The sequence below is a fragment of the Panthera leo genome, chromosome A1, assembly GCF_018350215.1.
Source record: "Panthera leo isolate Ple1 chromosome A1, P.leo_Ple1_pat1.1, whole genome shotgun sequence".
Classification (NCBI taxonomy): domain Eukaryota; kingdom Metazoa; phylum Chordata; class Mammalia; order Carnivora; family Felidae; genus Panthera; species Panthera leo.
Window position 1 is genome coordinate 235493660 of NC_056679.1, and position 24247 is coordinate 235517906.

A 24247-nucleotide genomic window follows, 5' to 3' on the forward strand; every position below is an offset into this window, starting at 1 on the left:
TCTCTGTGTCATACTTGGTGCACAAGACAGTCTGCCATAAAGAAAAACAAAATTGGAACCAAGTTGAAAACCAACCCATCTGAGATAATTCCTGTGTTCCTCAGTGTAAGCCAAGAGAGAAGAAAGGATGAAACCATCTAAGAAGATGATTCGTTCAGCCAGGAATTCAGGGAAATTCCATCACCTTGAAACATTCCCAAAAGTAATGAAAAAGGATAAAGTTTCTAATATTTTAAAAGCCGTTAAAATATCCAGTCGTTTGATAGGTATTAAGTGCCAGCTTGGGTCAGCCATGGTGCCAAGGGACAGAGTGGATAGATGAATGAACACAGCCTCAACCTGGGAAGTGTTTCTCGGTCCTTCCATAGATGAACAAAGCTAACAGGCACCATATTGATTTCATAAGGTTATCGCTAAAAGGGTTTCAAAACAGAGTCTTCTTTTCTCATTTCCCAATTTCTCAGGTATAGAGACTTTGCGTGTCCCTCTGGGGTAGAGACTCAGAAATTGCCACCTTTATATAACAGCGATATAAATAACAATCATAGAATTTAAGAAACAGAAATAATAATAATTATAAATCGAGTATCTACCCTGAGACAGCTGCTCGGTTTTGTACTTGGCAAAGGTCATCTCTTTTTGATTTCCTCATCTTACAAACTGAGTGGGAGATGCATTTAGAGATGATGAAACAGGCTCAAAATGATTGTCGCTGGCCCATGGCCATGCAGCTGGTAAGTAGTGAAGGGTGTCTCTCCATACAAACTCCAGACAGGTCGTACTGACTCAAGGGCCCTCTAGGCCATCTCTCCATTTCCCTCCTCACACGCCATAAAATCGTCTTCCAGCAACAAAGCAGTTTGCACAAGATCAAATGAAACTAACTTGTCGTCTCTGGTGGGTGAAACCCACGCACCATGTTCATGAACATTTGGCCTGCCCTTTCCCCCAATAAGAGAAAGAGACGCCCACTGAACGGATACTTCAAAATATATCTTAAAATATTTGTTTGGTATTATTAGAAAGTAGACATGTGTCCCCAAGAAACAAACTGATACATACCCAGTATCTTATGCCATGTTAGGGTTGTTATAGAGAGGAGCTGTTGGTGACACAAATGATGCAGGAACTGCTGGTTTTCTTTCAAACACAGGTGCTCATTTTGGGAGACAAAGCATCAATAAAACTACATGAAGAAAACTACATGAAGAAATAAAACTTTAAACTACATGAGTTACACATGTGACGCCCACCTCGTATTCTTGAGAACATCTCTACAAGCACCAGGCAGACAAAGTCAGGCAACTTGGGTAAGCAGCCAAGTAGGCAGACTTGGGTAAGATATATTTTCAAGTTAAAAGTGTCTCCTTTTTGGGGGCGCCTGGGTGGTTCAGTTGGTTGAGCAATCGTCTCTTGATTTCATCTCAGGTCATGATCTCATGGTTCATGGGATCAGTTGAGCCCTGAGCTGGCAGTGCAGATCCTGCTTAGGATTCTCTCTCTCTCTCTCTCTCTCTCTCTCTCTGCCTCTGTCCCTCCCCACCCTCTTGAAATAAATAAATAAATACACATTTACAAAAATAAGTGTCTCCTTTATCTCTGTGTAGCCATAAGGAGACATGTAAGATACACGTGTATCTCTCAGCACAAACACCGCGTCTGGCCCAGAGAGCTGCGGAACACACGTTCGTTTGAAGAAAAGCAGACACGTCACCCGTCATACTGTCCTTTCTCATTCCCATTCTGTCACTGTTTTGCTACAGCCCCGGTGAGAGTCACGGGGTGGAGGTAAACAAAGGAGCAGTCGTGTTCCAGAGCTTCCCAATTTCCAGGCAACGCACCCAAATCTCCCAGGCCTATCTCCACCATCTCCACCAGCGAATCGCCTGCTAACATTGCCCCTAAACTGCTGTGTTCTATTGCCACAAAACGAAGCATGAATATGCCGATAAATACTAAGTCGTCACATTTCATCATTTAGAATGTTGTGTCTGGTGTTTTACACACATGTTTCCAGAGGCCCTTTTGCTCCACATTGCCCAAGCAGCACGACAATTTATCCCAAAGTGTTTGGGAACACGGACACAACTTACCGCTGCTAGACTGCAGACTCCCCTAGGGAAGACACTGCATCTTACCTGTATTCAGTATCGCGTCGGGTTTCTTGGCTTTTAGCAGAAAATAAGTATGTGGGTTTTTTTAAATTTTTTTTTGATGTTTATATATTTTTTGAGAGACAGAGCATGAGCTGGGGAGGGGACAGAGAGAGAGGGAGTCACAGAGTCTGAAGCAGGCTTCAGGCTCTGAGCTGTCGGCACAGAGCCCGATGTGGGGCTCAAAGTCACGAACCGCGAGACTGTGACCTGAGCCGAAGTCGGACACTTAACCAACTGAGCCACCCAGGCCCCCCGAAAATAAGTACGTGTTGAAACGAAAGTGCTTTTATTATATATTGGCGCATAATAAATCACACAAAAAAGCAAGTAATATGGGCAAGTAATAGTAAAGCATGGAATATATATCTGACATATATCGTATATATTAAAGTTTGTTTTTATTTATTTTGAGAGAGAGATAGAAGGTAAGTGGGGAGGGGCGGTGAAAGAGGGAGAGAGACAATCCCAAGCAGGCTTGGCACTGTTAGCACAGAGCCTGATGTGGGGCTTGAACTCACAAACTGTGAGATCTTGACCGGAGCTGAAACCAAGAGCAAGACGCTTAACTGACTGAGCCATTCAGGTGCCCCACAGCTGGATATATATATTATCTCTGAGTTTCTGTGAGTCGAGAATGTGGATGCAGCTTATCTGGGTCAGGTTTCTCTTGTGGTTGCAGTAAGGGTGTCTAAAAGGACTGTGGTCTCATCTGAAATCCCGCCTGGGGAAGGATCCACCTCCACTCCCACTCCTGTGCGTATGACAGGATTTGGTTCCTTGCAGCCTGTTGGACTGACACCTCCTTTCCTTGCTGGCTTTTGTCCAGAGCCGCCCTCACTTCCCTGTCTGATGAGCCTTTCTAGAGCATCTAACTAGGTAGCTTCATCAGAGCGAACAAGCGAGAGAGACAATAGCCTAGACGGAAACCACCCTCTCTGGAACATAACACCCGAATCCACACTGGGTTCTGGCTGCCAGAAGTGAGTCGCCAGGTCCAGCCTGCGCTCAGGGGCAGGGCCTTGGGCAAGGGTGTGAATGCCAGGAGGCAGGATCACTGTAGTCATTTTAGAAACTGCCAGCCACACTTGCGTGTGCTCAATTCTCGCTTGGCCATTTGTGATTTGTTTTATTTTGCATTCGTCTTTTGCATTATGCAAACCTGCATCCGTTTTTATCCTAGGGGAACGCGGATCAAAGATGGGCCTGTTGATAACTCAAACAGTGCATCGTGTCGTTGATGAGCCCCTTCTACCTTAATCACGGTGACACTTTTCTTGATGTGTGAAGCTTCGCTTCACGTAGCCCTCATCTGATATTTAACACATCCCCTTTCTTTTTGCGAGTGCCTAGGAGGATATGCTTCCAAACACATTTTCCTCATCTTGCCTCACATTCTGCTAAATTTTAACTGGGTCAACAATTTCCTTCGACTGGGTCACTAGGTTCTTTACTTTAGGTGAGTTGTGTTGTTTAATAAGACAAGGAATTACTGTTAAATATACAGATCCTGTAAGATCTTTGCGCAAAAGTACCCCTTCCCGTTGGAAATCTCGTAAAAAGTCATTATTTTTTGAAACTGTCAAAGGGATCTTATTTTAAGGTAGCGTGGCCCAGTGGATACGAGTGCAGTTTCTGGCGAACTGTACCTCCTTGTGTAAATTCCTTGATCACTCTGTGCCTCCATATTCTCGTTTATAAAAGAAGAATGATAATGGTAGCTTCCTCATTAAGGATGTTGTTGGTATTAAATGACTTAATATTTGGAGAACACTTAGAACAATGGCTGTCTTTTAGTAAGTACTTTATAAGTGTCTGTTAAATAAAATAAATGGCTTCGGAGAAGGATTTAACATTTTCTTGGCAGATGTGCTTGGCGTACTTAATATTATTTCAGTCATTCTTATGAATCTTAACTAATTCTGGAATCCCCAGGAGTAACCACTTAGAATAAATAATTTGTCCTTCCTTTGTATCTGAACCAACACTGGTCTCTGGCCCCCTCGGGGAAAGGGACGGTATCTGACTTCACCCCTTCATGTTCCAGGTTTCCTACTACGCCTGGCACGTGGAAGGCATTCAATAAACAGATGTTTAATTAATTTCACATTGTTTGGGGGTGACAATTTGCAAGGAAAAAGGAAAGGAGAGATTGTCCTTTAAATGGAGTGCATTTTGGCCACGTTTGCCTGCAGTTTAGAAAAGCAAGGTATCTTCTTTTCCACTCTATCACTCAGCCAATTAATCAACACTTGAATGAATCCCAAGACAGACCCTTCGTTTTGTCTACTTATTAACTTTCATTATGTGCAATAGCTAAAGTGTAATTGTGAACAGGATGGATTATGCCGTAAACTTTTTTCCTATTACACCATTCCTTCACAAATCCCCTTATTAAAGTGTACCAAGGGTGATATATTATGTTAAGAAGGTTTAAAACATAAGGTGACAATGACCTTCCCTTTAATTAACTATGATGGAAACAAAGGTGGGCCCGATGATGATAGAGCTCGGCGGAAAACCATAAATCACCCTCCACACGGGAAGACAGGACACAGCTACAAAAATAACCTTGCGCTTCCCAGGTGAAGCGAGTGTTCCAGCGCTCTGCTTGCACTATTATTTATTTACACATAACTCCGTGGTGTCACGGGCGCAAGAGGGGGCTCAGGAAACCCGAAAACGAAAGCCTGGCCGCCGCCTGCCGAGATCAGATTTCTGAAGCGCTGAGGCTATCCTGTTCAAAAATGTCGACATTACCAAGTATCAGATACTTGGTACTGGTTTCATTATTATCGTCGAGGCACACGTTACCTATAGCAAAATACACAGATCTTCGGGGTTCGGGACAATGAGCTTTGACAATTGCACACGGTGGAGTAATTGTCATCAGCATAGGACGTACGACAGCTGCATCACCCAGAACGTTCCCTGGTGCCCTTTCCAGTCAACTCTCCCTTCCGGTATCACTATCCTGAATTTTACCAGCATACCTTAATCTCACCCATTCTTTGATTTCACAAAGATTGAGTCACACCGTGTGCGATTAAAGTTTTTTCTTTATTTAGGCACCATCTACCCTAATTTCTACATGTGTCTCCTCTTCTCCTCCCTCCCTTCCTTTTCTTCCTTCTCCTCCTGTTGTCCTTGTTCTTTGCTGGATACAGTGTGGCCTGGGACTGGAGCCTGGCCTCGCTTCCTCCCCCAGGGCTCTGCTTTTGCTCACAGCGCCGGGAAGGCCCGCCTGCCTTTAGGAACAGTGGTTCTGGCCAGGTGTCTGCTTGGATCTTGGGTACTTTACCAGAGGAAACTATCCACAGTAACTTGATCAGACGTCATGGTTCGCTGCCACTTCCCCACCCTCCGTCCCCCAGACGAGCTCCACATTTTCCTCTGCATGTGAAGCGACAGGAGTTTCATCTCGGCCACATAGGTATGTCTAGTCTCAGACTAACGGGGTCATTTCTTCCCTTCTGCAAAAAAAATTTTTTTTGATGTTTGTTTGCTTTTGAGAGACAGAGAGAGGGACAAAGAGAAACAGAGCACAAGTGGGGTGAGGGGCAGAGAGAGAGGGAGACACAGAAGCTGAAGCAGGCTCCAGGATCCGAGCTGTCGGGGCTGGAACCCAGGAACCGTGAGATCACGACCTGAGCTTAAGTCAGATGTTTAATCAACTGAGCCACCCAGGCGCCCCTGTGTTTATCCATTTTTGAGACAGAGAGAGACAGAGTGTGAGTGGGCAAGGAGCAGAGAGAGAGGGAGACACAAAATCTGAAGCAGGCTCCAGGTTCCAAGCTGTCAGCCCAGAGCCTGACTCGGGGCTCGGACTCAGGAACTATGAGATCATGACCTGAGCCGAAGTCAGATGCTTAACCACCTGAGCCACCCAGGTGCCCCAGATTTGCTGCGTTAATATGTAGGGAACGAGTCCTTTGGTAATGTGTCTGGATTATGCATAAGAAAATCTGGTGACTTTATCCCAGATATGGTCTCATGGGCTTTGCTTCACAAAGGTGATTCAGGAGAGAAGCAAGACCCGAGTTCTAGAGGATACTGTGGTGCTGTGAGTGCCATTTCCAGCCACTGCCAGCCACGTGGCCAGATGAGCTGTCCTCAGCGTGTCCACAGACTAACCCCAACTGCTACCGGCCCGCCAGGAGACGGGGACGGCCTTTGAGAAACAACAGGAAAGTTGTGAGCACGGAGGTTTTTGCAATAAGTACTTTGTATTGCGTGGTGCCCATAGACTTTTATACCAAGTCGTCATTAACACTGAGCCAGCCGGGAAATGTTTCTGGAAACTTTGCACGTGTAAGGAAGTGCCCACTGTTAGCAACAGCTGTGGGTTGCACCTGCAGGGGTCCGCTCACGATGGGCGTTGCGTGGAGAGGCTCCTGTTGCATAATCTCGTGGACCAAACTTTAGCGACGTGTGCCCTTCAAGGGTGGGGGAAATCTCCGTACGTGTGCAAAGACTCCGGTTTAATGGACTGCTGCTTTCTTCAAATGTGCTCGGTTTTGAGGTTTTTTCAATGACAAAGGTGCACAGGCAAAAGTTCTCTCCACTAAACTAGAAGTTTGTGTGCCCATAACACAGCGAGACAACCCCCCGTCAGTTCCCATTTGTCCGAGGGCATCTGAGCCACAGAGTTTCACAGAGGTCTTCCTTCTTCCTTCTCTCCTTCTCTCCTTGGGTAGAAGGTAGAGAAGGGGGTTGCAGGCAGAGACGTCTCTCAGTCACCCACTTTCTCCTTCAGAGCCCTGCTGGTCACAGACCTTCAGCGAGAAGCCAGGGAGCGCCATATATTTAAGTCAACACCCACGTGTCACTGCTAGTCCCCCCACCGGACCTGGGTCCTGGGGACACCTCCACATGCAAGGGACATCTGTCACACCAGCACTGCCTTTTTCACAACTTCTGCCTTTGTTCCCTCATACTGTCACTCAGAATTCTGTTTCTCACCGACATTAACTCCTGTGCAGTATGAGGAAAAAAATAAGAGAAGAGGGGACATGAGCTTGTTGACGTCTGTAACCGGAAGTGACACTTCCAGATCATCTGGTGTACAGATGAGGATCCAAGAACACCACGCAGTGCAGTGGCTGAGGGGACGCAGAGGAGAATTTTTGAGAAGCGATCCTGGAAAAAGTCACCGCAGAAGTTAAGTGGACGGTTTGGGCCGGTAGCATTACTTGGGCCCTTGTCCTGTGGTAGACGGGCTCCTTGGGTGGGTGCGGGTGGAGATCGTGGGGGCCATTTAAGCTCGGTCTGGTTTGTTCTGTTTTATTTACTTCATTTTGGGAGGTGTTGTGTTACGTTGTCTTATTCCGGTCTTTCAAAACTAAGCGGAACCACTTTGGTATGATCTGTGGTTCTAGAAGAGAAGAGCTTCAGAGGTCATATTAGTCGGAAAAGAGTACAGTACCTACTATGGGCTGCGTATTTATGTTCTCCTAAAATCCATACGTTGACGTTCTGGGCTCCACTGTGATGGTTTTGAAAGGAGGTCTTTGGAGGTGATTAGGTTTAGATTAGGTGACCAAGGCGGGGCCCCTATGACTAGCTCCTTGAGAAGAGGAAAGAGAGAGGGAGGTGTCTTTCCAGGAGCACTCACCAAGGAAAGGCCATGTCAGCACACAGAGAGGAGGCAGCATCTACAAGCCAAAAGTGCCCAAACTGTCGGCACCTCGATGTTCCTAGTCTCCAGAACTCTGGGAGATACATTTCTGTTGTTCAGGCTCCCTGGTTCATAGCATTTTGCTCTAGCAGCCCAAGCAGACAGCGTATGTTCAAAGCCTGGAAGCACCAGCATATTGTGTCTTTCGCCTCTCAGTGAGTGGGATTTATCTGGTGTGAATCCTAGAAATCAAATAATTAGTGACGTCTAAGAGCCATTCCTCGTCAGCTCTTGGTTCATGGATGTTTCCCATACATACTCCTCTGGCAATTGGCCGGATGAGAATTTCTGGGTGGCATGTTGTGGGGGGGAAGCTATTATTCAACCTTCTCCCTGCATTTGCCAGAGTTTGGGTACGGAGATCCCTTATATGTGAGGGGAAAAAAAAAGAAGAAGAAGAAGGATTTCAGCCACAGAGACTATTGTCATCACGAGCACAAACAATGCATTGTCTCCGTCTTGCAAAGCCAGCGACAATTTATGCTGAGTGAGTGGTAAAAAAAAAATGCTGATTTAATTATATTTCCTATCAATGTACGTGCCGAGGATGGGGTGCTAATAAATTCTTATTTTTTACAAGGCTGTGTCTTTGTTAGTACTGCACGGATCCTAAATAATTCGTTTTTTGTTTTAATTTGATAAACGACTGTATCACATTGAGTAAGCATCTGTACGTGTATACAGCGAGGAAGAAACGAGAGAGACGTATTATTCGAGGGAGCATTTTGTTTTAATTTAAGGCAATAGCTGTGTGTCCTGTATGCAGAAGCCAATGCCCGCTAAGGCACATGAGGATGTTAGACTATTAATAGTTTTAGACACACACACACACACACACACACACACACACATATATATATATATATTTAAGGCCATGGCTGCTTGTTCAGGGAAATACAGCCACACCTCTGAGGTACATTTCCTGCTAGCATCTACACCTCTGTCTCTTCTGGTGTCAGTGGTAGATCTCGCCAGCCCTCTTCTCCGTTGCGGGTACCCTGGGCAAATGGGCCTGTCTCCATGTGCTTTGCTCCCTGCCCGTGACCTTAGGAAGTCTTCAATGATCTTAAATACATGGATGGATGGATGAGTGGATGAGTGAATGCCACCTCTGGACCAGGAAGATGGCTCTGAGTGAAAGCTAAGCCCTACTGAGGCAAATTAGTAGTTTGCTGTATCGCAGGCAGAGGATTTCAGGGGAGAAGTGTGGTTTTAACTAGTCATGATCACGTTTAATCGTTTTTCTAAGGCCGCAGGATGGGAATATCTAAATTAGGTCGCATGTAATTAATTAGCATACGTATATATTTTTATTTTGGGGTAATCATGACAAGGAAAGGTAAATAAATTGATTGGCATGTTTGAGATGCACGTGTGTGGGGGCGCGTATTCCGGAGTTTTAGCAAACAAAACGAAAGGTCTTTTGTAAACCTGCATGTCGACACGCACGCAAAGCTCTTGTGCTGTTTCTCAGTCCTTCTGTTTGCTCCTTAAAACTAGCATTTTCCATGCCAGCACCCCAGGCTACCGAGGGGGAGGAGGGACACATTTGATCACCCGGGTGTAGGTGTATTCATTAGAGATAAATATTGGGAATTCAAGAAAGCATCCAAAACATTAAGGTCTCAAGCCACACCACCATGAAGTGACCCTGTTTCTTCCCGGCCTCCACGGGCAAATCTTCCCACAGCTTCCCACAAACTGGAAGGAGCTGGTGTGGCGGGGAACGTGGGAAAGTCAAAGCGACTTGGCAGAATTTGGCGGGGAGGTTGAATGTATTGCTATTTGAATATTTTCCCCTGCTTTTGCTAATAAGGCATGACAAATGGAGTCACCTTTAATACTTCTCTCACTAATAATGTCATAAAAAATACCCTCCCTTTCATTGTGACCTCCGGCCAGTCATCAGTGGGCTAATGAAGAGAAGCTTGCGACAGGTCTCACCTGGGCAGCGCCGATGGGGGCTTCCCCCGGGTTCTGCCCGGTCTGTACTGGCACAGCCTTTCTGGAACTCCCTGTCAGATCAAGGAAGCGTGCAGATGTCTGCACAGCCCAGCCCCCGCATCCACACAGTGCCGCGGTCATGAGCACTTCCCCCGTGGAGGGGGCAGAGGGAGCTGTTGATCCACTCCAGATGGCTGTTTCAGAAAAGGGGCCTTTTCTAAAGTTTACACCTATGGTCACTATTCCAAATTACCACCACTACTATGTTTTTCTCTTTTCCTGGGCATCTTTCATAAATTTCTGCCAGAAGTTTGGCACGAGTGGAAGTGAGCAGCTCCCCAGTTAATATTTTGGAACGGGGCTGAGAAATACAGTGACTGTCTTTACAGTGAAAAGATGGAAAAAAAAAAAAAAACCAACAGAAAACAGAAAACAGCATCGACCGAGGAGAAACAATCTGGCCAAATCACTAATAATGCCATTGTTTAGATGTATGAGTCCCTCATTCAGTAAAAGCTTGGATTTCTGAACTGTATCCAGTAATGTCAGACGTGGAGATAATTCATATAATAGTTTAGGAGCTGCCTAATGTAAGATATAAAATCTTCCTTCAGATCACTACCTCAGATTCTTGAAGACAATAGACTATTCCAGCAGCTAATTTCAGTAGATATGTAATGCTAATGATTAACCTTTTCTTTATTAACACCTATTGAAATAATGAAACGTTGAATGCACTTTTTACGCTTCAAGAACAAAACTGACACCCTAACATACACTTGAGAGTTCGTGTGTGCTCCCTCGCAATCGTCCCAGGCAGCAGCTTCAGGGGGGCACGCGATGGTCCAACCAGACAGCCACCCTCCCCTTCAGCCCTGCGTCCTCTCACCTTGTGGGGGGTGAACCAGAGGATCCCCATTCAAGGTGAGTAGTTGGTTAATGATTTGCATTAAGAAAGCACAAGAATGTGGAGCAAACCAAAATAGCAACAAAAATTCTCAGGGACCCTTGGTCCACTGAATGTGGTTATCTCCACGTAGCAAAGATGAAGATATTGAAAGCTAAACTTAAACCCCAGACCAAACAATCTTAACTTGGTCTGTCGCGGGTACAGTCTTGCATTGCAAAGCTCGTTCTGTCAGATTTTCCCAGCATGCTCCTGATGAACAGTTCTGGCCCTTTCTGAGGTGCATTAATTATTTTAGGTCACTAGGATTCCCATTGGGTACGCTGTGGTAGTTATTAAAATTCACTACCAGGAAGTAAGCATAAGTCTGGTCTTTAAAAAAAGATTGATGGTAATAATTATAGTGTTAAGATACTTGAAAGTGGAAAACAATTACTTTATGAGACAAAGAGGAAATTTTAAAACCACACGGCGGATGCTTAGACTTTCGTAGTTTTTCAACTACTATTTGAAAATTAAGGAATTAATTTGAAAAATTAGAATAAGCGTCAACTCAGAGGAACCACTTCTCCTATGAATCCTTTTTCCGCCTGCAATTAACAGGCAGTTAATATGCAATTTTAAGCCACTTTTAAATTTAGGGGGAAAAAAGAGAAAGGCACAGTTTTGTCGTGTCCTGAATGATTCAGTTAACGCACATTTGGGTTATGTTATGATACATCACAGTGATGGCTAAGTAGCAGTTCAAGTATAATGTCAAATATGAAATTATAAGAGATATATTAGGAACTGTTTTTTTTTCCTAAACCTAAGTTAAAGACAAAAAGTAGAGTATATATAGATACCAAAGTCATTCTAGTTTTCATTAGAAATGTGCTTATTCACCCTTCATTCAGAGGAAGCTAACCTGTGAAGCTCATTTTTTTCATCTAGGGAGAAGGAGGAGAGTCACCCGTATGTTACACGGGAACCGCTGCCTTCGTAGGGTTCAATTAGCTCAGTCTGAATGCACTCCTGGCTCCTGGAACCACTCTTCATTTATCAAAGGCTGAAGCTGAAGCAGCGAATGTTTAATGATAAAGGTTACTTCTTCATACGAGTTGAGTCCATTTCAGCCACGTTGAAGATCAGAAATAAATATAGGACTGCCTTTATGTCTGTAGGGACTGTGTTAATTGCGCGGGCTGGAGACTGAAATAAACATAATCAGACGTAATGACATGGTAATAAACGTGCTGAATCATATTCTCACATTAGCAGTTAATATTCCACTTTGGGATTAAATTGAAACAATGGAGAGCCTGTGTGCTTTCTGTCCCCCCAGCCCCCGGCCCCCGCCGTGATGAACCACCAGGAGACTACTTGGCACAGTAGTGGGTGGACGCGGGGACAGCGGGAGTGAGACTGCACAGCGGGCTTCACGCGAGGATGTCCCCGAAAAGCCATCTCAAAGGCACTGCAGCGAATGCGTTTCCGCTAGGCAGAAACGGCAGCATTTCTTTTTCTCAATTTAGAGAAAGCGTGCATAACGGGAATGCTGTGAAGGATGGCTTCACTTAATAGTGTCTTTCATTTTTAATTGCCAGATGTATTTCCCGGTGAGAAAGCCAAGAGCATAATTTACCTTGCTTACATAAAATTGTCGGTTCCTGATGCCCAAGGATGGAGTGCACTGCAGAGAAATAAAGGAGTTAATACTTCATTATCTTTATTAACTTGACAGAGAGTGAGCTTCCTAAGACTGTGTTCGGGGATTGACTAAATTACACAGCAGATTCTATCATTTCCTCCAGAGGACACAAGAGAAAATCTTGACAATGGAGAATATGGGAGAAATGGCTCTAATATCAGAAATGACACGTTTTCCCCCCTCTTTATATGGAGAGGTGAGGGGACTGGGGAGAAAGAGCTGGGGTTGTTCTCTCAGGGGCGAAGACAGAGGAGAGCCCCGAGTACTGTGTGTGTGCGCGTGTGCGCGTGCTTGTGCACTGAAGACATGAATAGGCTTACGTGTGTACAGTTTCTTCCTGTAAAAACTCAGAAATTTATGTGTAATATCGAATTCACCTGCCTTGCAGGCAGCACCGGGGGAGGGTTTTATGGTGCAGTTTCTCCTTATTCTGATTTATTCCCTTGAAAATGGAAGTGTGATAAAAGGCTAATCAGAAACGGATTGCTTTGTACACAACAAGATAATGAATTCCTATTATAAGGATGCATAATTATAAGAGGTGGTAAACCGCCTTGCTCTTCTGGCATCTTCTCCGAGTCCGAGGTGCTCTGCCGTGCCTAACGGATTCTGTGTGCAAGTGTTTGTGCGCGTATGAGCCATCAACGAGATCCTTACTTTTAAAGTAAGTCTTTGACTTTTCTTTCCTCCCGCGGCAGGTGGAAACTGTGCTGCAAAGTGCATGGGCTGAAATAAATCTGATGTGTGGGAAGACATTATAATGAGACACTAATGAGGGCCCTGAGTCCAAAGAAAGAATGTCACCTGGAAATTGTGATCAGGGAGAGCGAGCTAATGAGAAATCACTGCAGAACACAGACCTGATGGTCCCCTCTGTGCCAGCCGTCCCTTCTGCCTGTCCTTGCTCCTTCCCACAGGGCTGCCTCAGGGAAGGGAGGCAGACATGCCCGGCAGAATGCTGGGTCCTCCAGGGCGAAGCCCGCCCTGGGCTGCAGCACCCTGACCCGGGCTGGAAGGAGCAGCCCCAGAGCCGGACTGGAGGCAAGTGGGGAGCCCTCCTCTTCCCTGGATGCGGTGCAGGCGTCCACAAAATGAGCGCCTCAAACCTCTGCGGATCTCTGCTTGCACGCTAGCTTGCATCCTTCTTCTCCCTTCTTTGAAACTCCCGCAGACTTTGGAGCTTTCAAACTCACGCCACGCACTCGCTTTTGGGGTGGAGTCGAATTCCATGGTGGCTGTAAAATAATCGATGAGGACCGAACGTTTTCCTTCACCTTAACTTCTTTGACCAGACCGTTTGCCTCGGTGTTTAATCTCTGCTGTTGGAAACGGAGCCCTTCTCGAAGCGACTCTTAAGACCGGGGCACTTCATCCCCTCTCAAACCGTTTTTCTTCATTGCAAGCTCTACTGCTCATTTGAAAGTAATCACCTCTTTACTGAAAGGATTACACCGCGTCAGTTGGGAACTTAAAAGATCGCACCATTGACTGGAGAAGGGAACAGGAAATCCCACGCACATGCAGGAAATACGTTTATTCTCTCGTCTCTTCTTTCACTGTTCCCTTCAAGTGTCCCCAACATCACACTGTGTCAATGAACATATGCTTCTGGTAGTTAAAACAAGATTGTGTTTTGTGACATTGGCTAGCCCGGCTAGTGCTAGCATGTGAGTCGTCCTGAGTGGCCGCCCCCCCTTCCAGGGAGCACAAAACAGGGCGGGCTTGCTTCCCCGCATTCAATGCGCCCCTCTCACGGCTGTTCCCCAGTTGAGAACACTCAGGTCCCCTTCCATTGTCCTCCTGACAAATGGTGAGTGTCCTCCATTTGCCGTGTCTGACCTTGACTAATTATGTACAATTGGTGCAGCTGCCCCTGGCTTTACCAAGCGCTGTAACCCCAGAACATGCGAGCAACTTCTCGCGCTAACACAGGACTTCAATTTGAGAACTTCATCACCCCAGACAATGCCTGCCCTTTGTGCGGACGCTCCGTTCGGCCCGCCCTCTGCTACCATATGTTGACAAATAATTTATATTCATCCTGTGCTTTGTCCCTAACTTTTTTAACCGACTGTTTTAAAACACGTTGGAAAAGTTTTCTGAAAGTAATCTACCAAAATAAGTCTGCTAAGATGTGAAAGAAAGAAAGAAAGAAAGAAAGAAAGGAAGGAAGAAAGAAAGGGGAAAAAAAAGCCCAGTAGAGAAAACACACAAAACACACTCGACGTTATTTATATTTGCTTTTCCGGTCACATTTATGATTCACTGTGAATATTTGCATGGATGGTTTTTAAATGGGTATTTTTAACAGGGGTCCAGATGATCAGAAATGAAGTGGCCACCGGAACTTACGCCGTGTGCACGTTTTCCAAAAACAGAGTCAGGATGACATACACGTATCTATTTCGTGATTTAAAAGTAAATGCAAAACATGTTTTTCTCATAGGCTAAAATCAAATAAATCCTTTAATTCTGAAAGTATAAAAGGGCCACTTGGCTGACTATTTTATTATAGTCTACGCTTGCTTTTACCTTTATGTTTCAAGATTTTCTCCACATTAAGCATGTTATGGTTGTCTCTTTGTAAACAAGACATTCTTTTTTTTTAATATTTTTTTAATGTTTATTTGTTTTTTTCAGAGAGGGAGAGAGAGAGAGAGATAGAGTGAGCAGAGGAGAGGCAGAGAGGGAGGGAGACACAGAATCCGAAACAGGCTCCAGGTTCTGAGTTGTCAGCACAGAGCCCGACGCGGGGCTTGAACTCACGATCGTGACCTGAGCCAAAGTCCGACGCCCAACCCATTGAGCCACTCGGGAGGCACCCCGAAACGAGACATTCTTAGGGAAAACAGAAGTTAAAAAATTTTTCTTGCGAAAGGAAACTGGTTTAAAAAATATGAAATTCAAACAATTAACGACTGCGATATCAAATACCATGGAATCCACAAAGTATATGGTGGATCCAATCTAACATGTTGCCAAAAGGGTGAAGCTTCGTGTAGCATAAAACCACGGGTTGTACAACTTCTTCTTGCGGGGCTGAGAGGTATCCTCTATTATGATCCTAATCGAGATGCCATTTCTAGACCACTTTCTGTTTTGAAGGTCTAACTTAACACCCCTGTGGAAAGCACATATGGTTATGTCTGTATTTGCATATTTATATATGCAGGTGGAGCTGTAGGTATTTGTGATAGAAAATGTATATTCGCTGTAGCCCTGGCTGCCATACGTGCCAAACACAGGGCAGAAGCAATTTTCATCCTTCTGCTTTGCCCTGGAAGAACACAGAAGGGAAAATGTAAAAGGAAATACGAACCCCAAACCGTAAAGCCATTTTTAAAGGGGAAATCTTCTTGAAGACATGACATCCTCCATTTCCAAACAACCCGGAAATCCGATAAGCCTGACATTCTGGAAAGGGATGGGAACCAGACTTTTCGTTTCTTGCACTTTGATGTATTCTGGATGGAACCTGGTTTCGGATACCGTTGGACCGTGAGGCGAAACGAACTCCTTTGCAGTGTCTCTGTGTCTGATGCAGGGGGAAAGACAGTGGCCACTGTCAAAAAATAAGAAGAAAGAACGCTTGGAGGAAAACCAACCGAACTTCGCTAAAACAATAACGTGGCTTTAACACTTGTATCAGAAAATCGCACGGACTTTGAACAATAATTGCAGATTGGATGTGCTAAAAATGCTGTCAGAGCTTTTAGAAACTACCAAGTCAGGGAAATATGAAAATACATTTCTTCCCAGCCAGGTGTCACGGGGGGGGGGGGTCCTTCACCCGTGCTGGTCGGGCACTTTCTCCCACGTGCTTGATCGCCTCCAAGCCTTTATCTGGGCTCTGGTGTTCTGTTTTGTTCTGTTTTTCAGACAGGAAAAGCATTTTCCTTGTTGCTAACCAGAATTGAAATGCACCATTTCATATTGAATTGGTGCAATAATCCGGTAGCTTTTATCCGCCTTCTGGAAAGATTTTGTTTAATTTTGTTGAATATTGATTTTGTTGAATGTTGACGGAGACATCACGTGCATGGATTTCGTTGCTGCCAGCATTCCTGTAGAAAGAATACCGTGGTACTCTCTCTCTCCTCAGAGCAATGTTTGATTAAAAAAACCATGCCTGTCGTGTTGTCATCGAAGAAGTGGAATAATGTGAGTTTCCACCTAGTGACGTGCTATGTGCACTGTGTCTCCCCCACAATTTAAGGAGTGGCAGTAATTTTGCAAAGCTCTGAAACAGCCCGGATGTCTCCTGAGAAAGGGACTGTTGTGTCTTCTTCTAAAGGGCAACGAGGGGGAGATCGTTGAAGCACTGTCACAATAACACGTGCTAATATTTTAGCTCCCCTAAAGAGAATCCTGGAAAAAGTCATGGAAGTTCTCTCTAGAATCAGTCACCTCGGTGGGGAATTACCAGGGAAAAGTAGTTGTATCAGTAGGTCGTGTGCAACATTTTCAGGGCTTGTTTTTCTTCAGTCTTACTGTGGAATTACTTATTTCAGTGTACTATGAGGAGGCCCCATTTCAAGTAAACTCTGGCAGTCGCACCTGCTCTGCCTCCTTCTGGGGGCCGCGTGAAACTGTAACTAAACATTTATGGGAGTCTCAGTTTACTCAGCTCTTCTACAAATACCCTGAAACAACCTGAAGGAGAAAGGCTAGAGAAAGCGCCTGGCTCGTGTGTCCAAACGCCTTTCTGATATTTGCCCACAACTTGAAGCTTTTGGAAAACTTGAAATAATAACCATATCCAGTCAGACATTTAAAAATGGAGCCAATTTTCCCAAGCAATGCATAATCTGAAGTGTTTACCTGTACGCTGATAGAAACACGTCACATATAAAATAATGTGTTTTACACAGAATACTTATCTTCCATGGTTCTTGTTTGGCATTTTCCACGAGGAACAGAATGGAGAAGAACCCAGAAAAAGAAATGAGACCTGACTGGTGGGTCCAGCCGGGCAGGGGGAAGGGAGGTTCCCAGCACGGACAGACTGAGGGGGTCGGGCACCAAGAATCATTTAACAAGAGATTTTAAAAGATTAATTTAAAAGACTAATCTAGCATAAGGCAAATTCAATAGGCTGAAAGACATGCTAAGTCCATTTTCAGTTGAAATGAAAGAAAAAATAATTGCTGACTTGTCCAGTTGAATGATGTTGCAAGTATGATTCGTTTTTAAAATGTACAGCTTTCTCAGACTGGAGAAGATATTATCAGAGGCTGTTTAGTTAAGCACCGCTCGGAACTGCTAGCAGGTTCCAGAACACCTCTGGGGGCTGGCCTGGGAAGATGGACACTGTCCGCAGAAGAAGCCCACTCTGTGTCCTCTTTCCCTAGGGCTGGGAGTCATGTCTTCCCAAGCATGACCCTGAGACACCCTGATTTCTGCCAGAACAGACGTCTCCCTGCCTCATACCCCCAGACACCCCACATGAACTTGCTTCCTGGCTTCTAAGCTTTGTTACACCTTCCTCTCTTGACTTGTCTGTTTTCACACGTCTAACATCCTGGAGGGCAGCTCACGTTTATCTTCCCCTAGATGGTGGCCTGGTGTTCGGCACCATACCAACAATTGGTGTCTCCAGATGAACTAAGTACAGATGGGTGTGTTTGTACTTCTACGTACGTGTTCGAGCACTGGTTAATTATTATAATATAGCAAGAACACTAGTCAAAGATATAATCTAAATCTTTCTTTCTTTCTTTCTTTCTTTCGTTCTTTCTTTCGTTCTTTCTTTCTTTCCTTCTTTCTTTTAAAAGTTTACTTATTTATTTTGAAAGAGACAGAGACAATGCTAGCAGGGTTTGGGCAGAGAGAGAGGGAGAGAGAACCCCAAGCAAGCTCTGCACTGTCAGCACGGAGCCCAATGTGGGGCTCAAACTCATGAACCGTGAGATGCTCGAGTAATTCCAGGCTGGGGTGCCTGGGTGGCTCAGTGGGTGAAGCATCCAATTCTTGGTTTGGTTCAGGTCATGATCTAATAGTTTCTTGAGATCAAGCCTTGGGTTGGGCTCTGTGCTGACAGTGTGGAGCCTGCTTGGGATTCTGTCTCCCTCTCTCTCTGCCCCTTCCCTGCTCTCACTCACTCTCTCTCTCTCTCTCTCTTTCTCTCTCTCTATCTCTCAAAATAAATAAATACATACACTTGAAAAAATAAATAAGGTGCAAATCATCAAGTTGACCTCTAGGAGGGAGAAAGAATCCTTTTGGATGTTACCTTAAATTTTTGCTTTAATGCACTTACATTTGGAGTTCTAGAATTCAATCCAGTGATATGTTTTCCATAGAAAAAAACTACAGCCACCGTCGCTGTCATCCTCTAGTTTTCAGAATACTGCCTGGGAAACAAATTCTAAAATAAGCCGTAAGCGACAGCCAGGCTTGGTCAGTTCATCTGTAAAATGGAAACCATGGTCACTTTGTTTGGGGATTGTTTTGAATATCAGAAATCTGATAACTTCTCAGGATAGTACATGGCACAAGGGAGGTGGTTTAACACAAAACAACACAAAATGAAGCAAAAACCAACCAAATTGTCGGAGAGTAAATCTCTCTCTGGAAGCCACTGTGAATCTGGATGCTGAGGAGTACAGAGAATTGCCACCAAGCTGTCCTGTGCCGTCTGGGGCTCTGTGCCCCCCCCCCCCCCCGAGTCCTGAAGCCCAAATGCTCTGGAAAGTTGACAGCTTGGCCAACAGTGGTTCATACAGACTCCCCTCCCCCCGCTCCCCACCTCCCCTCCCCAGACCTCTGTAGCACCTGCCTCCCAAATTCTAGCCTCCCCACTTGACTCCATTCTTTGGGAACCAGGATCGCCCTTAAGCCAGAAAAAATAGACGCCAGATAAACCCCGCCCATCGCTCAAGGCAGGGACAGCCCTGTGCCATCTCTGGAGGACACACGTCCTTATCCCTCCGGGAAAAACTCTCTGCTCCAGCACCCTGCCCACAGACCTGGCCGCTTGCATTCCTTAAACCACGTAGAACCCAAGATCCCTTCCTACCCCAGACACTTGCTTCCGCTGCTTTATTGAAGCTGCTACTTTCGTGTGGGTTCGGGCACAGGCGGTCACAGGTGGGACCACTGAAGATGTTTTCCATTCAGTTTAATCCTTTCCCATAATTGAAATGGTGAACAAGAAGGTGCTAGACCAAACAGCCGGGTAGGAAGTAATGGGGACACACGAGCTCCGAATCTTTCTTCTAGGTGACGTCTCAGTCCTCATGGGGAGCGTGCAATGAAGGAACGAATCCATCAATCAACCCCAGATCTTTATGACACAAGTATCCCTATTTATTTCTGTTGAAACAGTCACTATGTTTTTTTCCAAGCTGAATGCAAGTGGTTAAATTTCTTCCCAGACAATATTGCCATGAAATAGATTCGGAGGAATGGAGCCCAACAGTGGAGCTCTAGGTAGAAATGTCCCATTTAACAATGCTGCAGACTTTCTTAACTGCCCCTTTCTCTGCCTCATTTCCAGGCTTCTAGAGCCTGGGCTGTCCCACCCGAGGTGGAGATGTCGCTTCTTGGGGTCCAGGGGTGCCCTCGTTGTCTGCTATTGCTGCAAAGAGTCCAGAAGTGTTTAAACAGCATGTTCTCAGGCACTGAGGGACACCAAGGCGGGGAATACACAACCCCCTTGATGGAACTCACTTCGTGCGACCACTCCAGTTGTGTGTGTGTGTGTGTGTGTGTGTGTGTGTGTGTGTCTATCTATCTATCTACAGCATGTGACCCTCTGCTGGAAATGCAACTTACTCTATCAGACACCTGAGCCGAGTGCATCTTCCCAGGTCTCAGAATTCTCCCAATTCGAGGTTAGTCCAGGTCAAAGTCATCTATGCACATGCTTCTCTGCAGTGTCTGGTAATTTTGGAGCCAAAGATCTTTTAGTGGGAAAGGGATTTGATTTGGGGCATTCCTGTCTAGGACATGTCCAGGACCCGGGGACCAGGACAGTGGAGGTCCCAGGGCTGCGTAAGGTGTCCTGAAAAGCAGGGTATGGCAGCAGAGAGCAAGCACTGCTGAGGCCGCCATCCCCCACTAGCCCTCCCCCGGGGCCCCAACGGTGTCGCACACCCTTCTCATTTGATGTAGCGAAGGCCCTCCAGCCCTCGGCCAGAGCAGAGCGTGTCCCAGAGCAGTGAAGGCAGTGTTTGCCCTTAAGTGTGTAGCCATCGGCCAACCTGCCGATCGCCACGCCGTAAACATTCCCACCACGATGACTTCCATCCACGAAGTTGACATCACTGAGCACGGAGCCAGGATGCCGGGTACCCATCCCCCCCATTACGTAGTATTTCTGTCATCCGGGTGCAATCGGCCTGAGGAACCTAGAGACCACAAACCATAGTAAAATATACTAAAATAATCAGGCAGCGATATGCATTATTTATTACTTATGTCTTTATTATCAGTTATTTACTTGTAAGTTTGTACAGTTTAGTTTCTGACAATGGGTGTTTTTACCTCACTGGTGCAGGCTGGCCCCAGTTCACCACTGGAAACAAGCTACGCTGACGTTTTCCATCACTCGTAATATTTTAATAAGAGCCGTTCTCAAGTTTAGCAAGGAACCGACAGCCATGAGCTTTCTAGAATAGTTTTGTCGGTTCCCCTTTCCTCCAAATACAGCGCCCCCTATAGGCCTTGGTCTGCTAGGTTGGCTTAGCCATTACCCTGTACCATTCTAGATGGTTACTCATGGACTGTCTTTGCGGCTTCTGGCTTTCCTCCACTGGGACCTGTGAGTGTCGCCAGGGCAGAGAGTCTGATGTGGGTTCATTGAAGCTTCCCTGGTGCCCCTGGCACATAGGGGGCCCTTAGTAAGTACTTGCCAGAAGGACAAGAACTTCTCCAGGTACAAGCACTTGGACTTTCTACACTAGCGGTAATAAGATCGGGAGAAATACAAATGGGGTTCCTGGTTAAACGACCATCTCTTGATTTTGGCTCAGGTCACTATCTCACAGTTCATGTGTTCAAGCCCCACACTGGGCTCTGTGCTGACAGCTCAGAGGCTGTTTGGGATTCTCTCTCTCTCTCTCTCTATCTTTCTCTGTCCCTCCCCCACCCTCTGTCTCGCTCAAAATCAAGAGATAAACATTAAGAAAAAGCAATACAATTAACAACTATGTCCCAAGTGGTACAAGAAGCAAAAGGTCACGTATAGACCGAGGGGGGGAGGTCAGTTACGGCCTTGCCCTTTCCGAACACATCTGTTGGCCCTCTTGTGACCTTCCCATGGAACGAAGATGAAATCGCGCTCCTCGGTGTGACATGAGGGCTTGTTTCCACACCTGTCTACACCCTGGATCCGGCCGGCGGCAGTGTCCTCTGCTTCCTCCACAGAAGTCTCGTGTTCGGGTTCTGTGCGCACTGCTGGACGAGGAGTGGCCCCACGGTGACGGAGGGACAGAGGGACAGGGACTCGGAGCCCTGGTCGGGTCAGCGTCAGGAGAGCCCAGTCGACCGTTCAGACGCCCCGGTGCCCTTAGCCCGGGCGGGTGTGGTTCGTCGGCCCACCTGCCCACTCAGGGGCCGCTCGCAGGGGAGAAGCCCGTGTTCCATGGAGAGGCCGATCCGGGTTTCACCAGCAAAGCTCAGCCTGGAATTAGGGAGGTGGCGTTTGAGGGGGAAAGACGGTGATTTTCAACCCAGCAACTGTTCCACTGCAAATTAGGGAGCCTCACAGGGCACCTGGCTGGCTCAGTCCGTAGGGCATGTGACCCTTGATCTCAAGGTCGTGAGTTCAAGCCCCACGTTGGGTGTAGAGATTACTTAGAAAAAAGTCCTTGAAAAAATAAACGAGGGCTTCTTGCTAAAAGGGTGCCCAGTGCTTCCCACGTCTCGATGCCAATCTAACCGCCTGGAAGGCAACGTTCTCAATCTTTATTTTCTGGTTCTTTTTGTATTACGCTCCCTTGTCTGCCCCTTTCACCGGCATAAGCTGGGGCATCGGGTGAGAGATGCTGCGAAGGAGGAGCTGGGGAGAAAGAACCCTGAGCTCCAGGAAGCAACCATTACTCCCCGTTGTTGTCTAAGATTTTGATGGAACACGCCTCTCAAAAATTTTGCTTTGACAGAAAAATCCTTTGCATGCAAGGAAGCGTCGTGTAACTTTGGAAAGTGGAATCCCATTACTGCCGAGTGACCCTTCCTGGACGGTGGCCCGGATCAGCCGGCTGTGCCAGCGGGCACATCGGGGCACGTTTGCAAATGAAAGCCGTGCCATGGAGAGGTGTGGCCGCACCATAGCTAGAAAATGAATCTTGGTTCCTAGAAAGCTTACGAGCAGAAAAAGACACACAAGGGTTAATGCAATTTCCATCCCAGCGAGTTTTGCTTGCCATTATTTTCTTTTTCTTTTTTCCCTTTTAACTGATTCGTAGCATAAAATCTTCCTGGACACCTAATTATCAAGCCAGTTCACAGTCACAGCTGCCTGCTTGCAGAACCCATTAGATGCAGCAGTTGAAGCCTCCGTAATTCCCCAAACTTCCCGGGTGTGAATATTAAGAAAAGATTTTTACATGTCATATGCAATTCCGAGGTGGAGTGAATGGCCTCCAAGATGACGAGCACTGAATGCTTGTCCATCACTCCATTCACTGGTTACAGGTGGTCTCATTTTCTACATTCAGATATCGGCTGGCTATGACAGCAGGCACTTAATTTGCATGTTCGACAGACAACAAACGGCCCCGTGCATGTCAAAATAGGTGGTGATGCGTGACAGTTTCTACACAATACTGTCTCCTCTTTGTGTGACCTTTGACCTCGCGGCATGTCTTTTTTCCGCCATCAGAAAGAAACCATATATATACATATACATGTACACACACACACACACACACACACACAGACACATATATATATACACACATGTATATGTATATATATGCACTTCTCTGCTTTGGAATATATTTGCTACCAAATTGATTATTTTCCTTTCTTCTTCCTCTTCCTCCGCCTCCTCTGCTTCCCCCCCCCCCCCCTTTTAAAGGATGCCACGCATCTGGATTTTCATCGTAACTGCTACAAAACTCTGCCAGGGGAACCTCATAAAATTTAAAAATAGAAAGGCTGTGCAGACAGGAAGCTGTCTTGTCGAAACCCATTGTAGTTAAATTGCTTGGAACTTTTTAATAAATGTAACCTTTAAGAAGGAACTCTAATCAGGTTAATTTTTATTTAAGACGATCATAAAATTAGGATCTTAAGGCTTTTCTTTAACTTGTGTTAATTAGATTCCTGTCCTTGGAACACTTTTAATATTAATATTTCACCATGGTTTTAAAATTACTTCCCTTAATTGCAGGTTTGGCTGGCCTGTATTAAACAGAACACCCAGTTATTCTCATTTTCTGTAATCGGCATGAGGAGCCCAAGCCCCTCCCTTGCTCTCCACGGAAACCTGCTAATGAGAACACAGCTCACAGTTGTGCTTAAAAGGTTAAAAGAGTGTGAACCTGAAAATGCCCTGGAGTAGTGCTGACATCACCAAGTCCTGGGACCTGCGCTTTTTGGGGGATCCTTGGCAATTGATGTCGCGCTGAGATTTCAGCTGGAGTGCCTCTGCTGTGCGGAGGGGCCTCGGGGCCTGACCCGAGCTCAGGGGCCCCACACACCCCTTGTCTCACCAGAGAGGAGCATAATCCAGTCCCCAATCCTATTTTAGTGCTGGGTCTTGTTTTAATTAAGAATTAAAGCATGACAGCAGATAATCGCGCCCCCCGGGTGTTCTAAGATTGGATTTGCAGCTGTGAACCCACCACCCCGGGGGCGCTTACCCCATGATCACCCCACCTCCGGGGTCGCCCTACGAAGGGCCCAAGGAGAGCACGGAGGGCACCGTG